This window comes from Malus domestica, chromosome 15 (assembly GCF_042453785.1).
Source record: "Malus domestica chromosome 15, GDT2T_hap1".
Classification (NCBI taxonomy): Eukaryota; Viridiplantae; Streptophyta; class Magnoliopsida; order Rosales; family Rosaceae; genus Malus; species Malus domestica.
The window spans coordinates 43,467,869-43,491,167 of NC_091675.1; the positions used below are offsets into that span (position 1 = coordinate 43,467,869).

General features: G+C 40.4%; 1 long non-coding RNA gene across 1 annotated transcript; it reads left to right on the plus strand.

Moving 5' to 3' along the window:
* The first annotated feature begins 557 nt into the window (after positions 1-557).
* On the plus strand, positions 558-2,032 carry LOC139192457 (uncharacterized). The gene is made up of 2 exons (XR_011576623.1): positions 558-697; positions 1,254-2,032. It is a non-coding gene; the product is annotated as an uncharacterized lncRNA (long non-coding RNA).
* The last annotated feature ends 21,267 nt before the right edge of the window (positions 2,033-23,299 follow it).

A 23,299-nucleotide genomic window follows, 5' to 3' on the forward strand; every position in this document is an offset into this window, starting at 1 on the left:
GAAGGCAATCGACAATATGTTCAAGTCTTGTTTTCGGGAGTGGAAGTTTGATAATCAATGTGCGGTAGAACTACAACAAGAACCAGAACTACTAGAGAAAGAGTAGAATAGTGTTTTTTATTCTAAATTTAGTGCTTATTTAATAATGAGATATGAATTAGAAGTATTTTATTTTGAACTGTTTACTTAAACACGTACTTAATGTTTTTTTTGAATAAAATTTATGCATTTTAATAAATATTTATATTGCTTAATTATGCACAAATGGTTTAATGAAATAAGTTTTTGATATTTTAAGTGTTTATGTGTTTTGAAAAAAATTGAAGACTGAATGGAAAAATTCAATTTTTTTTTTTAAGAAAAAAGGTAATGCGTGACGAACAATGGCTCATCGCACAAAGTGGTATAAAAGATGCGGCAAAGAGTGGTTGGATAGCGCCAAATGTGGAAGCAATTTTGTGTGACGGTGCTTTCGTTGCGCAAAGTGTTATAACAAACGCATCAAAAAGTGGTTGGATGGCGCCAAAAGTGGCAGCAACATGTTTTGCGCAACAGTGCTTTCGTAGCACAAAGTTTGTTCACTTTACTGAATTTAACCATAATCCAGGAAGGCAGAAGCTGCAATTGTTTTGCAGCTTTTGCCTTCCTGTTGGAATTTCCAGCAGTATTGAATGCGCTGTTGCCGTTAATCTCGGAGGTTATTTTTTTAACTAACTTATTTAATTTCTAATCATTTAAATTGTGTTGTATGTAATGTATACTTGTTGTGAGTTTATGAATTTGTATGCAAACATTTTTGTATGAATGTACCAAAAAAAAAAAAAAAGGTTTGCAAAGTTCATATGAGCTTAGTTTCTTGTTTGAGAATTAGTTAGATTTCACGAATGGATGCGAAAGCATGACTGCGATCCAATTAATTTTTGAATTGTCCCAAAATTTTGGACAGTTTGAGAATGCACAGTTACATGTTGTAGTTTGCGGTTCACGCATTAAAGTTTGAACGTGGGAAATTTGGTAGCATCTCTTTGTGTTCTTCGGGTGCATCATAATTTTTTGTATCTACGTCGTGCACTTGAAGAACTGCTGGGAGATGCTGCCGAAGTTTTCCTACATTCAAACTCTAATGTTTTGGAATCGTAAATTACAGCACGTAACTATGCATTCTCGAATGAGATAGGACCCATACCGGAGGCATAAGGTGGCATGTCATAAATGAAGTTGTTGTAACCCTTGTAAATTTTTTATGTTTGCAGGTGATATGGACAAACAATGGATACATAATCCTAACATATGTACTAATGATTATTTGGATGAAATAAATCAGTTCATTGATTTTGCAATTGCAAACAACCGGGGTTCAACTCAAATTTGGTGTCCTTGTAGAAAGTGTAACAACTTAATGACTGAATATTTTGAAACTGTTCGATACCATTTATTCAAAAATGGGATGATGGAGACTTATACTATGTGGAATCATCATGGAGAACAAATACAACATGCTTCATCCTCACACAGTACCCGAGCAGTGGAGACAGTTGAATCTGTTGTGGACCTGAATGAACAAATTATGGACATTATCAATTGCTTTTCCAAACACTAGTTCGAATATGAATGAGGAAGTAGAAGATGACGCCCCTCCCATCATAGATAACATCATAGATAGTGAAGCATTTGAAAAATATGAAAAAATATTAAAAAATACCAAGCAAGAATTACAACCCGGTTGTGAAGGATTTTCGGCGGTCACGACTATTGTTGAGTTGATGCATGGCAAAATAAAGTTTCGTATGTTGAACTAGTGTTTTGATTACTTTTTGAGGGTTTTCAAGAGGATGCTTCCAAAGGACAATTGCTTGCCTACAGATCATAAAAGTGCAAAGAAGGTGCTGAGTGGTCTTGGATTGGAATATAAAAAAATTCATGCATGTAAAAATACTTGCATTTTATTCTACAAAGAGAATAAGGTGTTGGATAAATGCCTCGTACGCAATGAGTTGTAGTTTAAAATGACCTCTTAGAATAGAACCACGAAGATAGCCTTCTTTAGCGGCACAGAGCTTCGGCCAAGACCCAGAGAATGGTCCAGAGATGAAATTTTGGCTTAGGTGAATCGTTTGGATTTTGCTCCATTGGGAAAATCCATAAATAGGACAAGATCAGACAAGACGAGGTTGTTTGAGATCCCGTACTGGTCCAAATTAAAATTGAGACACAACATCGATGTAATGCATGTTGAGAAAAATGTGTTTGATACACTGATCGAAACTATACTAGACATCAAGGGAAAAACAAATGACACAATAAAAGCTCAGATCAATCTGAAAAAATGGGCATTAGGCCAAGTTTATGGATGACGAGGGATGGAGACATAGCCAGAAAGAAGCTTGCATCGTTTTCGGTGAAATCGGATAAGATGAAAGAGTTTTGGAATTTTTATCTTATGTACAGATTCCGGATGGGTATGCCTCAAACATTGTCCGTTGAGCAAACATAGATGGAGGCAAATTTTCAGGCCTCAATAGTCATGATTGTCATGTGATACTTCAACGCCTTTTCCATTGGGAATTCACCACCTCTTGCCCGAAGATGTGGTGAAGCCAATTATGGTCTTGACGAGATATTTTTCTCAATTAACTGCAAGATCTTTGCTCAAGTATGATGTTAAATAGTTATGCGACGATATTATTGAAGCTATGCAAGTTTGAACAAATATTTCCTCTAACTTTCTTCACAAGCATGATCTACGTTATTTTGTTTATTGATGTAGATTACTGAGTGACTTCAAAAAGAGTGTATAGAATAGGGCAAAATAACATGCAAAAGTTGAAAATTTAGAATTCAATTATCTAATGGGGACCACAAAACACTAGAGTTCAATTAATTTTTAACGTACCATTGTCAATCTAGTACAGGACATTAAAATAGTACAACAGGAACACAACACACATTTTTAATTTTTTATGATTACTTAACATACCATTATCATCGACATAAAAAAAATGCCATACCACTATCAACCTAGCATAGGGCATTAAAGTATGAATACGACAGGTACACAGAGGCTTTGCTTCCAAGCCTAGCTTTTTGAAAAGGAAAGGGATCCTTTAGGATCTCTTCCATCAAATCCTTCCCATCAATCAATCATATCCAATGGTTAAAGTTATTATAACTTTTAAAGGAGCCTCATGTTTTTAGCATGGTTCTAAAAGATGCTAGGCGCTAGTCTGGTGGCGAGCTGGGGCCTAGTGCCTATGTGGCTAGGCGGACGTCTAGGCAGGCTGGCAGATTTAGATAATTTTTTTTATCTACATAATTTGATGGTCTTAGAAAAAAAAAAACATTATCCAAATAATTCATATAACATATATATATATCTCAAACATTTGACAACTTTTGAAAAGACAAAAAGTAGTGGGTGGTTTCATAATTCAAAACCGTGTGCCACTTCACCTCTTTCACATTCCCAAAGGTGGAGTCCTAGATCATGACACCTTTTTTACCCTTTGAAAATTGAAAATCCCTTTCTATCACAGTTTTTCGTTTCGTCTTCTTCCTTAGCCCTTTCAGAGCCCTCCCAAAGCCCTTGCAGAGATTCAAACTGAATCAATGGATCTACAGCTCGCGCCACTTCAATGTCAAATACCTTCTCTCTCTCATTTATTCATAGACGACAAGCTGCAGAAGATCGTCGAGGCTTTGCTACTATGTACAACATCCAAAGTTTCAGATTTATTGTGAGAGTTGCAGCAAGTTTGTGATTTGCAGCCACCTAGACTGCTGCCTAACGCTGCTTAGACCGCCTAGAGCGCCTAGGCGGCCGCCTAAATCCTCCCCGCCTTAAGTAACCACTTTGGCCTAAATCGAGTCGGGGCTCTGCCGTTCAGCACCTAAGCAGCTAGCTGCTTAGGCCGATTTTTAGAATATTGGGTGTTTAGCCGTTGGATCAAATCTTAAGGGTCCGGATTAATTGATAGGGAGGATTTGGTATAAGGAATCCGGAGAGGATCCCTTTCCTTTTGAAAAAATAATATTAGCAAAAATATGAAGATGTCATTTGCACTATTACTAAAAAATATCATCTTGTACTCCTTATTACTGTTAAAGTGAAGAGAAAAAAGTTAAACTAATTTTTAGAGTAAGCGGTGGATTCCCATTATGAGTAACGATTTAAAAGTAATTTTCTTCTAAGAAAAAAAAAAACAACAAATGAGTAAAACGAAAAAATATTCTTTTATTCTAATGGGCCACTCTTATTTCTTTTATCTTTTTTGGGCCGACGAAACTCTACCCCTCAAATTCAACCTTAAATCATTTTAGTGACAGCGTAAATTGTTTTAGCAGATAAGGCATTCCCTTCCAACCCACCATTTTATGAGTGCAAGCGTTTTTCCTCTAGTTAGAGTAGTAATAAAAACCATTTAGTATACCTTTCCTTCGGTTATCACATAGATGTAACATTGCTAACACCACTCCGTTTTACAATATTAGAGAGCGAAAGTGATTAAATATTAACTATTTTCAATTTGATGGGGTACAGGGAAGCTAAGGAGGAGTATGCTGCTAAGCATATGCACAAGGTGGTGGACAAGTTGTTCTAGATGCTATCTTTAGGGTTGGGGCTTGAAGGAGAGGAGTCAAGGAAGGCTGCCGGTGGTGATAACTTGGAGTACCTTCTCAAAATTAACTACTACCCACCATGTCCTCGCCCGGATTTTGCCCTTGGAGTGGTGGCTAATACCGACATGTCAACTGTCACTATTCTCGTCCCCAACGATGTTCAAGGCCTCCAAGCCTGCAGAGATGGCCAGTGGTACGACATTAAGTACATCCTGTTTGGGATAAAATCTGAACTTTGGGCCAGAGAGAAAGTCGACCCAAACCCAAGGCCCAGAGGAAAACTTAGGAGGCAGGAAAGAGGCTTTCGGCTGGGCACAAGTTACAAAGGCCACCTGCTTACCTACTCAAAGACCACAGGGGGTAGGCTATTCAGTCACTACATAGCCCAATAAAGTACTTTATTGGTGGCATTCATGTAAAAAAGCTAGTGAGTCATCACCAAACCGCATTCGGGCACCGCTATTGCTACAGGAACCCAAGCTGAAGTCGTCTATAAAAGGAGGAAGAGAAGACAGAATTAAGGACACTCAAACAAACAAACAAAAGCCAAAACTCTGCTCAAGCCAGATTTGCCTTCAACGAAGCTGTAGTCAGCACAAGCCTTCATCCCATTCGGGATAAACCTTCCCAAACCCCTGTAATAGCTCTGCTACCTTGTTCATGGTGGTATCGATTCATTTTGTATCCTCTTCTCCCCGTCAACCCCTCTAAAAGCTTTCAGACCTCTGACAGAGCCACAAAGATAGATTTTGTAAGAAGTTCAGCCTTGGCCGATAAGGTTCAAACTTACCCGACTATCTTTGCTCTGTCTTTGTCTTTTCTTTCTTTTAAAAGAACAATAACATGTTATATATTCCCAGTTATATACAAGTTATTTATAGCAAAGTCATAATGAAAATGAGTCTTCAGCACTTGAATCCGATCTGAATCGCGTCAGAGTTCAAATCAGATCTAAGTCTTAAGCCCGCGGGCATGTAATTTAAAGATCAGTAAAGTCCTTGGCCTCAAGGCATAAAAAAGAACTCTATGTGGACTCAACCCATCCACGACAATCCTTGATAAGCGAGAAGTCCGAAGTTACTTGGGGCGCAAGTAATCAATCTATTTCTCCGTTTTGTTACTATTATATCTTGATTCGTAGAAAAGGCTTAAGCACGGAGTGAATTCTGATAGAAAGCCTCAAGGCCTACACCTAAGGCCCCACGAAGGCATCTATTTAGCTTCATTTCATGTTACGGTCTAGTTGGTCCGAGTATAAGGATTAACTCTGATGGGAAGCCTCAAGGCCTATACATAAGGCCCTACAAAGGCACTCATTTGGGTTCGTCCTACCTCTTGGATTCAGATAATCAAAGGTATAATAGTGATAAGACTTTGGCAACCATAAAAGACCAAATATGATACATCCAAGCGCTGGTTTAGGTTGACAGGAAGCCTCAAGGCCTATACCTAAGGCCCCACAAAGGCACCTGTTATATCTAACTTGGTTTCTCGGGCGTATACATATTCAATCAAAGCTTAACACCCATTCAACATCTGCCATACTAAAGATGGCAGTGGCACGCCTGAGCACGACAAAGTTAATCTTGATTGTGAGCCTTAAGGCCTACACCTAAGGCCCCACAAAGGCACCCTTTCAAATTAACTCTGTCCTTCTCTTTCAGAACTGCCCGACGAGCCTTGCCCGAAGTGTGTCTTGCCCGACCAAGATCTGCCCGACGAAGGCTTGCCCGAGCGAGTCCGAGAAGAAAGCAGAAGTACGACAGATACCCTCAACCGACGCCATTCTCCCAGGGGAGCTGTGTGCTCGTCCGCCAGGAGATTCCTGCGACGAACACATCCCTAATGACCTTGTCATTCACATTCGTTATCAGATGGAGGTACGTTTATATAAACTATTTAATGGGAACCCACCTAATTATAACATCCCTAATGCTCTTCAGTCCATCAACTAATCTCACGGTCTAATTGTATTATTTCATTTATAAGTGAGAAGTTTTACTCTCAAATGTCGAGAATGAATAGCTCAATACCAATTTATTACTTCAAAAGTGAATTTGAACTACATTATTGCTAACTCCTTGTGAGGCTAAGCCTATCCCCTCCCCTTTAGTGTAGATAATATTGTTTGCTAAAAAAAAAAAAAAACAAACAAACAAACTCTTAAAAGGTTTAGACTTTTATAACTGTTGTTATTTACCCTTCAAAAATCTCAAATTATAAACTCTAAATTTATAAAGACCCAAATAAAATTTGTATTTTTACACAGCAATGCATATACATGAACTGTTGGAACAAAAAAAAAAAAAAAACTATTGGAACCAAATTTGCGCACCTCCATGAGCGGCGGTGGGGCACAAATCCTTGTAAACCTGAGCAACTTGAAAAATAGTAAAACAACCGTAAGCAAGCCTTAGGCTAGGGGGAGGGGGTGTGCTGGCCAAAGGCACTTTGTCGGTCAAGTTAGTGAATGATTTTAGACTCAAGCAGTGGGCAAGAGAATTCAAGTGTATAGCTTGCATTACCGTAGGTGAACCTTAGACGGGTGTATTTATACCGTGGGAGAGAGATTTTTTTAGGATACAATCCTCGTTTTAAGCTAGGAGAATCCTAGAGGATATCTAGTAAGTAGATATTGCATTCTCTTAGGAGTTCTGATTACTTGCGGCGTACATCTATCCCTAAATTGTAGGGACTTTAAGACTTACAGGATGTGATTGTGTCCATATCAGGATCAGACCGCGTGTCTTGCTGAACAAGTATGGTCATCCGACAGAGTTACTAAGACTCCGCCTAGTGTCCCAGTGTAAAGTGATGGTGGTACCCTTCTCCGTCTGATATAGCTCTGCCTAGAGTTGGTGGGACCATGACTGGACTTATGAGGTAACAATATGCTGATCAACCTTACTTCGGCCCTGGAAAATCATGGTCCCATAATTTCCCCTAACTATCTGTTTGAGAGGAAACCCATTCCCCTTGAGAATGGATTGTTACCAGAGACCAGACTTTTCGAAGTAAGCTAGAATATGTAACGTTTAGTCCTCATGAATGCGAGGTGACTTCTAACACTGATGTGGCAGCATTTCGAATTCACACGTGTACCTTCGTGTAGCGTGCCATAAAGTTCGTAATGATTAAACGTCACATTTGATGCTTGTGCACAAGAAACTAGAAATTCTTTGTTTATCCCAGTTGTTAGATCTATTGATCCCAAGACAAGTCGGTCTGAATTCAATGGTTAGATGATTCCACCAAATGATGCCTATATATCCTCGAATCTTACTTTTCCACTCCACTACAAACTTTCATTGTATAAAAAAAAAAAAACTCCAACTTTTTATATGTACTTATTTCAAAATTTTGCCTCTTTGTTGAATCTTTTCTCATGTCTTTTTCAAGCAAGAAGTCTGAGCCAATTAAGCTATCCCCCTATAATCTTCCTTTGACAAGAGTTCATAATCGAGAAGAAGGTGAGTCTTTCATTAAAGAGCGCCCTGATATTTGGATGACTGTAATGTCTGGTGGGAACTTGGTCATGATATCTACACTGATCTGCACCGTCGTCTTTGTATTAGAATCTACCCCTGTTTTTGGACCTGGGTCTTCGTTTCCCTCTTTCTGCCTTTATGAAAGCCATTTTGTTGTGCTATGATATAGCCATCTGAAACCACTCTTCTACTGCCTTCAGGCTTCTCACTTGCTTTGAGTTGCTGAATCAGTAGTTCAGGGCTGAGTTGGATATCCTAGAGTTTAAATGTTGCATATCTTCAAACCGAGTTGGGAAGGTGTAGACATGTAAATTTTGTTGCATACAAAAGGTATATCACAAAGCTCCACGTGGCATATGACTCATCACAAATGGATAAGTCATCAATGACATATGTCATAAATCAAGTAAAAGAAGTATAAAACCTTGCCAAAAATCGGCACAAGGGAGAAACACCCTTTAAATTATGCAAAAAGGGTCTAGATTGGTCCTAAAACTGGAAAGAAAGTTAAGACATCTTCATAAAACAAGCAAGAATTGAAGATTGCTCACGAAATAGGCAACAAGGCCTCATAATTTCGGCCAAAGGAGTAAAGTGGCTGAAATTAAGACACAAAACATATCTAAATTCTCCCATGGACGAATCAACACACAAATAAAGGCCAAATCCACCCAAAGGCAAGCCTTGAGAAGCCTATAAATACAAGGTCCTCCCACAAGCATAAAGGTTGGAAAATTCTTACATTCAGAAGAACCTTTGCCAAATCTTTGAAGGCTAATATGCCGCCAAAACTTTCTTTAAAGAACATTCAATCAAAGCCGAAGCTTTCTCTCGACTAAAGTTGAAGCACTCATCTTGAAGAATCAATAAGCACTCGTGCCAATTCCTTCAAGACTTTGTTGCAAGCTCCTAATCTTGTAACGACGTTCGATTTAAGATCAAGTCGCTAAGACCCTTGAATCAACAAAATCCTACATCAACATCATCTTTGCCTTATCTTTGAAGCAAAGACCGTCTACGCGTTGTTTTCAAGCTTAAAACTTGAAGTAATCATTCAATTGTTCGTTCGAGATCAAGTCATTGTGACTCTTGGATCAACAATCAACCATTTACATCAAATTTGAAGACTGAATCAAGGGAAATTGTAAACAGAGATTGTAACCCTACAAATTCAAATCAATACAAATCTACTTTATACACGTGTTCTCGTTTCATTCGATACAAAATTTTTGTGTTTACAAATTTGGCACGCCTAGTGGGACATCGCTGCCTCTTATCTTTGTCTTCAAATTCGTAAAAAGCACAAATGGCATCAAGAAAGGATTAAGCTATTCCCGCTACCAACATAAAGAATAAGGGCAACCTTGCTGCAAGTGGTGACACTTTTGGCATCACAACTCAAAGAAAGGCAAGAACTTTCTCTGCCATGCCTTCTACCCCTTCATCAACTCTGTCACAGGAGTAAGATCACCCAAGCCATGAACCTGTGATCACCCTGGCTTCGTTAAGGGCGCCAAGGGAAGAAATTCCGAGGAAGTACTTTGAGTCTTTGACTTTTAACGCTGACTCAAGCAACTTATGTCTTGTAGCCATGCAAGTTATGACTATTGGAGCAACTTCCATCGAGAAGCAGCTGGCTCAAATGAGTGAAGCAATTGCACGACTGACAAGGACTATGGAAGAGAAGGACTTGCAAATTACTACGCTTGTCTACCATCTGGAGGCGTAATAGGACGACAAGGCTGACTCGAAGGTTGATCCACCAAATGAGGAAACCAATGAAAAATAGAAGCTTTTGATGGAGCAAGCTGATGGGAAGTTGGACCAAGCAACAACGCCCATGTGATATTTCTATATTCAGCAGCTACAGCAGATGATCATTAGCACCATTAAGGCGTAGTACGAAGGAAGCCCGCATGACTCCATGCTGTACTCAAAGGCCTACTCCCAGAAGATTGATGCCTTAAGGATGCCAAAGGGTTATCAGCCGCCAAAGTTCATGCAATTTGATGGAAGGAGTAATCCTAAACAACATATTGCCAATTTCATTTAAACTTGCAACAACGCTAGGATAGAGGGAGACTACCACGTTAAGCAGTTCATGCACTCGCTGAAAGGTAATGTGTTTGGCTGGTACACCGACCTCGAGCCTGAATCCATTAACAGCTGGGATCAGTTTGAAAGTGAATTCCTTAATCACTTCTACAGCATTCGTCCACCGTAAGCATGCTGGAGCTGATAAGTACGAAGCAATGAAATGATAAACCTGTCGTCGATTACATCAACAGATGGCGTTCATTAAGTCTGGATTGCAAGTTTCAGCTTTCTGAAACCTCCGCCATTGAGATGTGCATTCAAGGCATGCACTGAGGGCTATACTACATCCTCTAAGGCATAAAGCCAAGGACATTTGAGGAATTGGCGACTCGTTCCCACGACATGGAGCTGAATATCGCCAACCATGGGAAAAATGAGCCAATCATCGACTTCAAGAAGGATAAGGTGTTCACTCCAAAGGTAGAGAAGACTGGGAAGAAACCTACCAAGGAAGGTTTTGCCGTCAACATTACCCCTATTAAGACCTCCTATACGTCTGTCAAGATCTCCTCAAAAAACAAAGCGAAGGAGATAAAAGAAGTGAGCCTTCTCCCACCCAAGATAGGTACAAAAGCACCTTGAGGGAGCTAGAGCAGAAGACCTACCTTTTTCCTGACTCTGACATGGCAGCAATGTTAGACAACCTGTTAGAAAAGAAAATGATCAAGCTGCTGGAATACAAGCGCCTTGAAGAGATGATCTTAGGTACTGCAAATACCATCATACTGTAAGCCATCCTGTTGGCAAATGCTTTGTCCTTAAGGAGCTCATCATGAAGCTGGCACAACAAGGGCAAATTAAACTTAACCTTGAAGACACGATCGCAACATGCATTACTCATTACTGCGATTGTGTTTGGATCATTCGATCACGTGCCTCTCCAAGTGATGCATGCCCACTCTTATCCCTGCTCAAGCTGCACGACACCTTATACACATCCATTGCTGGGGGCAAGTGGCCAAAACGCATTTACCTATGATGAAGAAGGATGAACATTGGTGACCTACAAAAAGACAAGGAAGCCAAGATCCCAAGCTGCAAAGCCAAAGGTGGAACAAAGGAGAAAACATCACCGCCACAACAATAGGAAACCTAAAAGAAATATAAGAGTTGCTAAGTTAACGTATGCTGGGGAACCTATGGAGCAAGAGCTGTGCATTCCCGTCTCCTTGCACGAGTACTTTCTAAAAGATTTCTTCCAACAGTTCACTACTGCCGCCTATCATATAGTTGAAGTAGAGATAAAAGAGCCCTAAAAAGGCAAAGCTATGGTCCACGTGGAGATGACCATTATCGAACTCAAATCAAGCACGTTATTCCACTTGATTGATAAGAGAACTTCCTACAGCTTGCTCTTAGGAAGGCCTTAGATCCATGAGAATGGGGTAGTGCCGTCCACCCTCCATTAATGCCTAAAGTACTACAGAGAATAAGTGAAAGTGATACAAGGCGACACTAAGCCGTTCATCGAAGCCGAATCACACTTCGCGGATGCGACGTTCTACATAGATGAAGAAATGGTGCCCGAAGCTTTTCCAAAAGAAATCAAATCTACAAGCAAAGTCGTACTTAAGAATTAAGAGTGAGAAGCCGTGCCCAAGAAACAAGAAGGGGAAGCCATGCCATTTTCAAGCAAAGATGACGATGAGCCTACTAACCTACAACAATCAAAGGGAGTGTGATGCCTTCAAAAGGACCAAACACACCCATCTTTCGGTAATCCCAATGTTAAGAAGAAAGAATGGGCAATCCCCATTCGAAATTGGAACAAGCAAAGCTAACACACATCTGCACAAGGACGATGTAAAGCTGCTTAAGACAAATGCTACTTTACCTCTGACACTGCTAGGCAATGCTAAAATTTCAAAACCACCGCTAGGCTTCGTAAAACCCTTACCAAAGGAGGCTGAACCGAACGCTCTTCCAACTAAGAGGTCTAAAGAATGTTTCGACCCAAACGCCTACAAACTCATGTCAAAGGCTGGGTACGATTTCACCTCTCCTTCAAATCTTGGAAGAAAGGTTTCAAACACCATCAATGACAAAGAACATGACCTCATTGAGACTCGGAAGAAGTTGAAAGGGCATGGTTATAGAGTTGATAACAACAAAGCTGGACTTGGCTTCACACCAAATACACCCGTGAAGATTTCAAGAACAGCGAAAAAATGCTAGCGCTCAACACATCATCATGAGCGTTGAACAAAGTCAAGATAAGCCTAAACCTACCCCTTAAACATCAGTCTTCGATGGGCTAAATCGTTCAAAACCCAAAATTTCAGCACTTGCGCATTGGTGATCAAGACCGAATCTTCGTTTTCAAAAGGTTTAACACGCTAACACTTCAAAGCTTTGTGTTCGAAAGGTTGTCAAAACCTAAGAAACAAAGTAACATGGCTAGCTCTTCTCCACGATGGTTGGCCTTGGAAAGACTTGAAGAACCCAAGAAGCCTTCTAAAAAGAGGAAGACAACGCCAAAGAAAGAAAAGCTTGACGATCTAGCATAAAATGATGATGTTCGAAGCTCGATTCCTTCAAGGATGAAATGCAAAGCAACCTTAGAGGTAGACAAAATGACCACTGGAGGTAAGGAGCCGCACCATCATCCACACTGGCCAATCTTTACGCTAACAAGCCCAAAAGGATGGCACTGAAGATGAAGTCCAAGATGTCTTCCACATTACTATCCAAGAACACAAAGAAGATGAAATCCCCAAGGAGGACGTCACTGCTGCACCATTACAACTCAAGGATAGGGGACAAGTTATGGTTGATGATCTCAAAGAGCTTAACTTAGGCACAAACGAGGACTCAAAGCCTGTCTTCGTAAGTACATCACTAAGTGCAGACGAGATCAAAGAGTATTACCAACTACTTTTGGAATACAAAGACTTCTTTGCTTGGACCTACAAAGAAATGCCTGGCCTTAACACTATTATCGCCGTGCATCATCTTGTAGTCATGCCTGGAACGCGACCGATAAAGTAAACTCAAAGACACTATCGATCCGAGCTCATCCCACAAATTGAGGCTGAGATTGACAAGTTGATCGAATCAGGCTTTATTCGATAAGTGCAATATCCTAAATGGATCTTCAACATCATCATCACCGATCGAGAAGATATGCCTTGCCTTAGTCTTTACCGTCCAAAAGCTTAAACATTACATATATGCTTACACCATCCACTTGATTGCCAAAGTTGACTTGGTAAAATACGCCATGTCTAAGGCAGTTTTGATAGGGCGACTAGGAAAATGGACGTTGCTTCTCAATCAATATGAGATTATCTACATTCCAACTAAAGCTGTCAAAGGACAAGTATTAATAGACTTCCTTGCTGATCATCCAATCCCAGCCAATTGGAAAATTTCAGACGACTTGCCTAACGATGAGGTGTTCCACGTTGACATCTTCTTGACATGGACAATATTCTTCGACGGATTCGCACGAGCAGACAGAGTGGAGACATGAGTAGTATTCATGTCACCACAAAGACAAATACTACCTTATTCTTTCCAACTAAGCAAGCTATGCTCCAACAATTTCGTTGAGTACCAAGCGCTAATTATCGGACTCCAAATGGCGATCGACATGGAAATCACAACGGTAAAAGTGAATGACGACTCCAACTCATAATCAACCAACTCTTGACTGAATATGAAGTGAGGAAAGATGATCTTGTCCCGTACTTCCGGTTAGCAACTCAACTATTACGAAAGTTCAAGGCCGTGATGCTAGAACATGTGCTAAGAAAAGAAAATCAAATGGCAGACACCTTTGCTAACTTAGCCTCAAGTATGGCGCTAGGAGAAGACGAAGCTGTAGACGTGCCAGTTTGCCAAAGATGGGTGATCCTGCTCATCACTGAAACGCTACTAGATGATACAAACGTCATCTCAGTACTTTCAGTCGACACTAAAGAGTGGAGACAGCCGCTAATTAACTACTTGGAACATAGAAAGCTTCCAGACGATCCCAGACAACACTCTGAAATACGTCGACGAGCGCCTCGCTTCCTCTACTACAAAGAAACACTCTACCGATGCTCTTTTGAAGGAGTAATTCTAAGATGCCTCGGTGAGGAAGAGGCCAATCAAGCCATGGAAGAAACACACTTAGGCATATGCGGAACACATCAGTCTGGACCAAAGCTACATTTCCAGCTGAAAAGAATGTGCTATTATTGGCCAAGCATGGTGAAGGATTGCCTAGAGCACACCAAAAGGTACCAAGACTGCTAGTTCCACGCCAACTTCATACATCGACTGCTTGAGCCATTACATCCTACGGTTGCTTTATGGCCATTTAATGCATGGGGATTGGACATCTTGAAACTAATTGCACCAAAATCATATGTTGGAGAGGCCTACATCTTAGCCGTAATGAATTACTTCTCTAAGTAGGCTGAAGTCGTACCTCTAAGGGAAGTCAAGAAGGAAACCGTCATCCGTTTCATCAAGGAACATATCATCTATCGATATGGTGTGCCTCGCTACATCATCACTGACAATGGAAAACGGTTCTCCAACTGACTCATGGACGAGCTTTGTAAGAAATACAAGTTCAAGTAGAACAAGTCTTCTATGTATCATGCTCTGGCCAACAGTCTTGCAGAAGCATTCAACAAAACGTTGTGCAACCTTCTGAAAAAGGTGATCGGCTGAATAAAGAGATACTGGCACGAAACAATAAGCGAAACACTTTGGGCCTATAAGACGACATATACGACTCTTACCCAAGCTACACCTTATTCTCTTGTATATGGTGTGGAAGGTGTCCTGCCACTCAAAAGTTAAATCTTCTCACTAAGGATGGTTATACAAGAAGGCTTGACTGAAGAGGAAAACGTAAAGTTGCGACTTCAAGAGTTGGAAACACTCGATGAAAGGAGGCTCGAAGCTCAACAATACTTGGAATGCTACCAAGCACGGCTATCCAAGGCGTTCAACAATAAGATCCGCCCAAGGTCTTTCCAAACTAGAGATCTTGTCTTAGCATTACGAAGGCTTATCATCACAACTCATAAGACAAAAAGCAAGTTCACATCAATGTGGGATGGACCGTACATAATACAAAGGTCTACACCAACGGCGCTTACTTAATCATGGCGAAATGCGGCTTGAAGATCGACCTTATCAACTGCAGATTCTTGAAGTGCTACTACCCTTGAATGACACAATACTCTTCTCATGCACAAGCCTAAATTGCAAACTGCACAACACTTATCACTTGCATAAGTCTAAACTGCAAATGGCACCAAATGACACACAACGCTCCTTGTTCTCATGAGCTTAAAACATGACACCTAACGCTCCTGGCTCGTGAGAGCATAAACTGTATACGGCAAAACAAAACAAAACAAAAAACAAAATCACCATCATAATCACTATTAACTACATTGTAAAAGATGAAGAATTGGTACAAAGAAAGATGAAGATGATAGAGAGAAAAACCAGAAAGATTGTATTGATTAAAATGGAGAAAATGTATACAAAAGAACTTAAAGAAATGATAGCTATACAATCCCTTATATAGCCATATAACCTAATTACAATAATACCCTTCTAACTATACTAACCAATCTTATCCTTATGACAACCTACCAACACATTTCAACTAACTATATTCTTCATTACTAAGTAACCATGTCATCACTAATGACTATGGTTAATACTCCCCCCTCAAACTGAACTTGGTGTAGCCAAGTGAAGGTTGAACGAGCTAGAACACTGAAACTGATCTGGAACTGCAAGACAAAAATGACTGCAGGGGCTGTTGTCGTTCATCAATGCTGCCATGTTGGCTATTTCTCATTTATTGGTGGTGGTTCTGTGATGGCACAGAATGTTCCAAAGTACATGATGGTTGCGGGAGAAAGAGCTGTGCTTCATGGTCTTGGTCTGAACATACCCAACAAATTTTCGACTGTGAACTGAGAAGCCATAGTTGACACTGCCAAGAAACTAAATCTACCAAGGAGAATGACACTCCCAAGAAACTAAACTACCACGGAGAATGACACTCCAAGAAACTAAATCTACCAAGGAGAATGACACTCCAAGAAACCAAATCAGCCAAGGAGAATGACATTCCAAAGCACAACACAAATCTCACACTTCTACTAAAAATACCAAATAAGGAGACTGACACTCCATGAACACAAATCATACTGCAACTTAGGAGACTGACACTCCATGAACACAAATCATACTGCAACTTAGGAGACTGACACTCCATGAACACAAATCATACTGCAACTGAGGAGAATGAAACTCCAAATCATACTGCAACTTAGGAGAATGAAACTCCAAGATTCATAGAAAGAATGACACTTTCTTCTTTAAATTGACAAGAAAACTAATACTTGCAGAGATCAACACATCAAGACCACAGCTTCACTTCAATTAAACCTCGAAAGTACATCAAATACCACAGCTTCAACAAACACCCAATGTCGTCATCAGATCAACAGAATCGCAGAAACTCCCACACATTGTTGATGCAGAAAGAATAACACTGTCTTGAAAGATTGACATTTTCTTGACTACAAAACTTCGTATTTCTACACATCAACATATCCAATACAATATATGCAGATGAACACAAACACCCAAATCAACATATGTATCCCAGATCAATCAGAAATATCCCACTTCAACAACTTGAGAATTTAGCAACCCAGAAATCAAAAATTGACTATAATCTTCGAATTAAAGGAATAACAACACCTGAAACAATCACGAAGACACTGAGCAACCCGGAAGAATCCAACACTCTGATTTCGGAGACATCCAACAGCAATTCACGAAGACTGCCACTCCATCGTTCCAACTTCGCACCTCTGCGACAACCCTCGGAGGCGATAACAGCGTAAGAATCAGGATCAGACAACACCAGAAGAAAGAAATCACGCAATAAAGAAATCGAGGCGGTGACGCAACGCGTTTTGATGACAAGGTACGAACTGTACGACAGATTAATCAAATCAAGACTCTTCTACTGTGCTGAGATCCAAAGGGTGCTCTGTCATGGCGTCGTTTCTTGAACTGCAATTTCATGGTTCTTTCTTCAAGTTCTAGACGATACTAACTGCGTTTGCTCCGTTTGACCAAGTTCTGATGAACCGGGTATGCAGCCTTCATAGTAACTTTTGAACTGGGAATTTCGTCAAACACCTGGAGTGCATAAGTGACATATATTTCATTGGTGGTGGTCTGCAAACACCCAAAAGCCAAAAGATTGAACTTGGAATTCCTGCGAGTCAGCAACAACTTCATAAAAAAAATCAACCCATAAATCCGAGTCGTTCGAGGGAGGATCTGAGAACCCAATCGAATGACATCGCAGGAGCAGGGAGCGATGGACACTGCCAGGCTCGACGACATAATCAGGCGGCTCACGGAGGTCCGATTGGCCAAGCCGGGGAAATCTTTCTTCAACAGCCCAATTTGTCCAAGCTCGAAGCCCCAATCAAAATTTGCGGTGAAACCCAGATGAAAAATTGAGGTTCTTGATTCCTGTTCTCCATGGAAATGCTTGGATCTTTTCACAACAGATTCCAGAAAACCCAGAAGAAAAGGACCATCGAGCAGCCAGAGAAGGTAATAAAGGAAAAAAAAAAAATCCAGAGACCAAACAAAAAATAAGAACTATGAATACGCAGAAATGAAAGAAAGCAACGAAGAAAGATAGAAGAGAAATCAACCACCAAGATCCATGGCGTGAGCCTTGGTGGCTCTGATACCATATTAACTACATTGTAAAAGATGAAGAATTGGTACAAAGAAAGATGAAGATGATAGAGAGAAAAACCAGAAAGATTGTATTGATTAAAATGGAGAAAATGTATACAAAAGAACTTAAAGAAATGATAGCTATACAATCCCTTATATAGCCATATAACCTAATTACAATAATACCCTTCTAACTATACTAACCAATCTTATCCTTATGACAACCTACCAACACATTTCAACTAACTATATTCTTCATTACTAAGTAACCATGTCATCACTAATGACTATGGTTAATAATCACCATTAAAATTGCCAACATCCATTACTCATTTAAACTACGTCATGACTTGATCCCTCCTCAACCAAGGGGACGTAGGCAACTTGAAACTTCAAAACTTCAAGTACAGTCACATCAGCAACAAAACACAAACACTTTGAAGAATAAAGAGCAAATTCAAATATGAATACTTTATTTTTTTAAAGTATTTTTTTTTTGCTACAAAGCCTTATTACAAAAATGAGCAAAGGCAAAGAAGGCAAGCATAAAAATGGAAGACACTACCTTAAAGCTATGTCCCTAAAACTACGGCGATGATCTTTAAGCAAGCCTTCCAAAGTCCTCAAAGTCTCTACATCGGTAGGAGACAAGATGGGCACTTCCATAGCCCCACCATTCTCTTGCTCTAGGCGTAAAATCTCTTCTTGATGCTGGGAAAGTGAAGCTTCTTGCTTCGAGAGAACACCTTGAAGTTTAGACGCTTCAATTTCCAACTGTTCTCGCTCATTTGCCAATGCTTCTAACCATGCCTGGATAGAAGCCAAAGAAGTTCATGTGACTTGATAACCTTCCAAAGCAGCTTGCTGAAAATACCGAACTTGGGCAATTGTTAAGTCTATTGCCACAAGTTGTTGAGCTCTAATCTATGGACTCAATTTCTGCAAGGAAATAGCATGCAAGGAAGAATACTTAGTTGAGGTAGCCATAAGTTCGACAATCTTGACTCTCAAGAGCGAGGAATCAACATTAAGATTGTCAATCACAGAAACAAACTTCAACAAGTCCTCCTCGAGCAAAGCAAGGTCCTCAAACGGGCACTTGGAAATCCTCTTTTCAATATGGCTTTTAAGATCCATGGCCGCGCGAAATTTGATGCGATGGATAAAATGCTCAATGCCACTAAGGTTCAGCCATTTCAAAGAGATCTCAGAGTTAGCTGGTAAAGGGGTTGGACACACAGGCTTCTGTGTCCCTTCACCTACACACTGCAAGCTTGGGCAATTTGGAAGATTTGAAGCAAGCTCTGCACTGGATGGGTCCCCAATCTCCTCATCCGTAGGTAGATTGCTTCCAAACAACATCTCTATAAAGTAATGAGCGCCCATGTTTGCCAAGTCAAATTGAGGAGGACTAAACACTTTCTTCTTCTTATGATGAAAATTGACATCATTGTCGTCCAAAGCACCTTCACGCAGTCGCTTGTTCAAAACTTGTTGACGTTGCTGCAGAATAAGCTCATCTTCGTGCGAAACAACTTTGTCACCCACCTTTTTAGAAACATCCAACTGTTGAGAAGGCAAGCACAGACGTTGATGAGCTAAAGTCCCAGGTCTATCTTGTAAAGGCGTTACAATCGCACAATCAAGAGGTGCCAGCTATACAGGAACTATAGAACAGCCATCTCTTAGCGCATTATTGCTTGAATGAGAACAATTGGTACTGCTTGCCGTCCCCAAGTCATCATGGTCCACCTTTAACCACAACCTCCGTACGCGCGGGTTACTGGATTACTTTTAAACTCGTCTTTGGCTGGCAGAGTAATAGAAGCATTTATGCATGCACGGGTAAAAGACTCCCAATGCATATACACAGCTTGCAAGGATTCTGGCTGTGTATTTTCCATCAGCTCCCCTTGCATGTGCTAGACAAAACCAAATTTCCTGCTGAAACGGTAAGGGCGGTACGGCTGAATGATGCATCGGTCTCTTTACTGTGAAGAAACATACCCAGAGCGAAGAATCGTGAGATAAGGCAAGGTGGAGGAACGAAGGTGCGAGTCATCTACAAGACCTCGCCGCATCAAGCCAACTCTCACTAGTTGGTCCATACTTAAGCCGTTCTAAACACTGTTTGAGCTTGTGAATCATCAACACTTAAGCCGTTGTAAATATTTGCTAAGACTGGAATAGCAATGCTAAAAGATTCACCTGTAGCCATTTTGTTAGTAGCTTTGAAGACTCTGGGACGGATAAAGTTGACATCGTCTTTGGGGAAAACAAACTTACAAAGCCAACAAGCTAAGAAAGCAGCTACGTAAGATTCTTCCAAGGGCTCTGATGCTATGCCAAGATCCTTAAATGCTCTCAACTCAACAGGGATTGGCACCCAGCTGGACTAATGACACTTAACGGATTTGAATCTCCCTTCGGCTTAGTTGTCATGTTGTGGCCACTTTTCTTTGAAGGTCTTTTGTACTTTATAGCATCCCAATACCAAAATCGAATCCATGAAGAAATCTTCACGCTTGACTTACCCTGAGCCTCCTGGGAAAGCTTATGGTACGCCCAAAACAAATAGCGACAACTCGCAGGTAATCCTTGGCTATTGCGATGAGAAAACTTCTCCCCGCTAGGAACAACCTTGTCATAAAATTTCCCCTAGATCGGCAAGCCTCCTATCTTGTGAAGATCCCAAAGTGAAATCGACATCTCCCCTTGAGCTGTGTGAAGTGTGTTGGTTGCTGAACACTAATGCTCGAAGAACACATGAAGGATGGAAGGATGGTGATCGTAGCTAAACAAAGATGCATACACATTGTGATAAAGACCCACGTTGGTAAGCACATCTTTAGATCAGCTCAAGACATCTTTAAGCCACTCCTAGTAAAACTTAACATAGGTGGCTTCTCAAATAGTTGACAAGGCGCCATTCCAAGTCATAGCTCTGTTACAGATACGATCGCCAAGAAGCTCAAACAAAGCCAGTGAATTGTCATAAGCATGGTGCAAAGGATTCAAAATAAGAATCCTTGATGTACACACCTTCTTCTTCATAGTTGGTTGACCAAAATCTTTCAGCTCCCAAAACACTTCAGAAGACCACGACTTGATGTGCATCAAGTTGTCTTTGGCAAGAAGAACAAGCGCCTTAGGGCTAATCAACGTAATGCAAAGCTTTAACGTAATTCCGTTATCTTACGAATCGCCTTCCTTCTCAAAAATGGTGATGGTATTATTCTCAAAGAACTTGAAACATACCATGGCTCCAACAAAAACAAATAAGGCAACATAAGCACAAGGGCACGACAAGAAAAAATGTTTTTTTTTTTTTTTTTATTTTGCCAAAACAAAAGACATGCGAGACGAACCTCGTGGACGTTGAAGGATGACAATGATGAAGTCATGACGATAAAATAAAATCAGCCACAAGCTTGATCAAGCACGACAAAGACGGCAGCTACAAGACGTTCCTGCACGGCACGTTACAATAGCAAAGAAAACCAAAACACCACATAATCGCACTATGCAACCTTGCAACGATTACGTAAGTAGTTTCTTGCATTGCACGACGAAGAGGGCAGCTACATGATGATCCTTCGAAGCACGCTACAGTAGCAAAGGAAACCAAAATGCTACACAATCACACTACGCAACCTGCAACGATTATGCAAGTAGTTTCTTGCACTGCACGGCAACGTCACTACCAAGGAAAGATATGACCAAAAGGCACTTCGTAGTGTAAAATGTTGCAATCTTTTGTACAACCCCACATGGTAAAAGTGATGCACTGCAACAAGCTCCAAGCAGCGGCAAGAGGCACGACAACGTCACCACAGAGGAAAGTTGTAACCAAAAGGCAGTACACAGCATAAACTTGTTGTAGTCTTTTGCACAACTCCACACAGTAAAAGTGACGCATTGCAACAAACTCCAAGCTCCAAGTGGCAAGAAGGGTACAGCAGCAGCAAACCCAAGGCAAAAGCTTCAAGGTAGTCCACGGCAAACAATTATGTGTGTGAAAAAAAATGCACACCGAATTGTCCTATAAATAAGGGTCAATTGCTTCCTAATGCTATAAGGGAAATACATACCCAAATAGCAAAAGGAAAGTCAAAACAAGGAAGCACATTCCCACCAAAAGAAGGAAGAAAATTCCAAGCAACAAAAAAAAAAACAAAAGGTAAGTTTCAACCAATCTGCGCAGGCAGGACATTTTTGGTGATAATTTAACTTTCCAGAAGAGTTTTGATGCAAGGCCAATTTCAGAAGGAAGGTAAGTGGTTGATGATCATTGTGTCCAAATTTCATAATTTTTCCTAAAGCCAAACGTTCCAGGTTTCAAAATCATTCCTGCAGAAGTTGCTTTCCCGTCAGGAAAATGTAAAGTTGAAGGCCTTCCCGATTTTTCCTAGTAGCATGTGATATATGCCTGAAAATAGAAGGGATAATTCTACGTTTCCCCTATTTTTGCAGAATTTTCCAAAAGAGAAATCAACCTCAAACTGGGCGTGCAAGTTAGATGGCATGGGGAGTCAAAATGGGGAAGAAAAATACTCCTCCTTGCTGTAACAAATCAAAAAAGGAAAGGAAAAAAAATCCTTTCTTGCCATGGAAATCAAAATCAAAAAAAAAAAAAAAAAAAAATTAAAAAAAAAAAACAAAATCATTCCCTCCCTTGCCGTGGGAAATCACAAGAGGAAGCAAAAAGTACTCCTCCTTGCCGTGGAAAATTCAAAACAAGAAATAAAATCCCCTTCCTTGCCATGGGGAAAGAAAAGTGGAAAGAAAAATTTTCCCCTTGCCGTGGGGATCAAAAGGGAAATGAAGAAAAATTTTCCTCCTTGCCATAGGGAAGGAAAAAAAAAGAAAAGAGGAAAGTGAAAAATGCACATCTTACTCACCCAAGGATAAGTATTACATATTTCCAAAACCTTGAAGGAAATCACAAAAGCTTTCCAACATTTTGAAGGAAGTCACCTTTGTTACCAAAGTTGAAGAGGATTCCTATCGAAGGAAGGAAAACATTTTTTCCTACAACCACAGAAAAAAAATTCAAAATGCGCCACATGTATTTTGTCACAATTATGGAAAATCAATACGCACAAGAAGTATGTGCCGGTTTATCCATTTTCAAAAATTTCTTTCAAGATCAAGCCTCTACGGCCTTTGAAGAAACAATGTCATTTTGTTAAAGAAATACACCTCAACGGCCCTTGACAAAATTCATCACCTCTATTCAAGACCAAGCCTCAACAACCCTTGAAGAAATGTTTCGTTCAAGAAATACGCCTTAACGGCCCTTGAAGAAGAAAACCAATTCAAGATCAAGTCTCAATTACCCTTGAGTTAGAGCATTCACATAG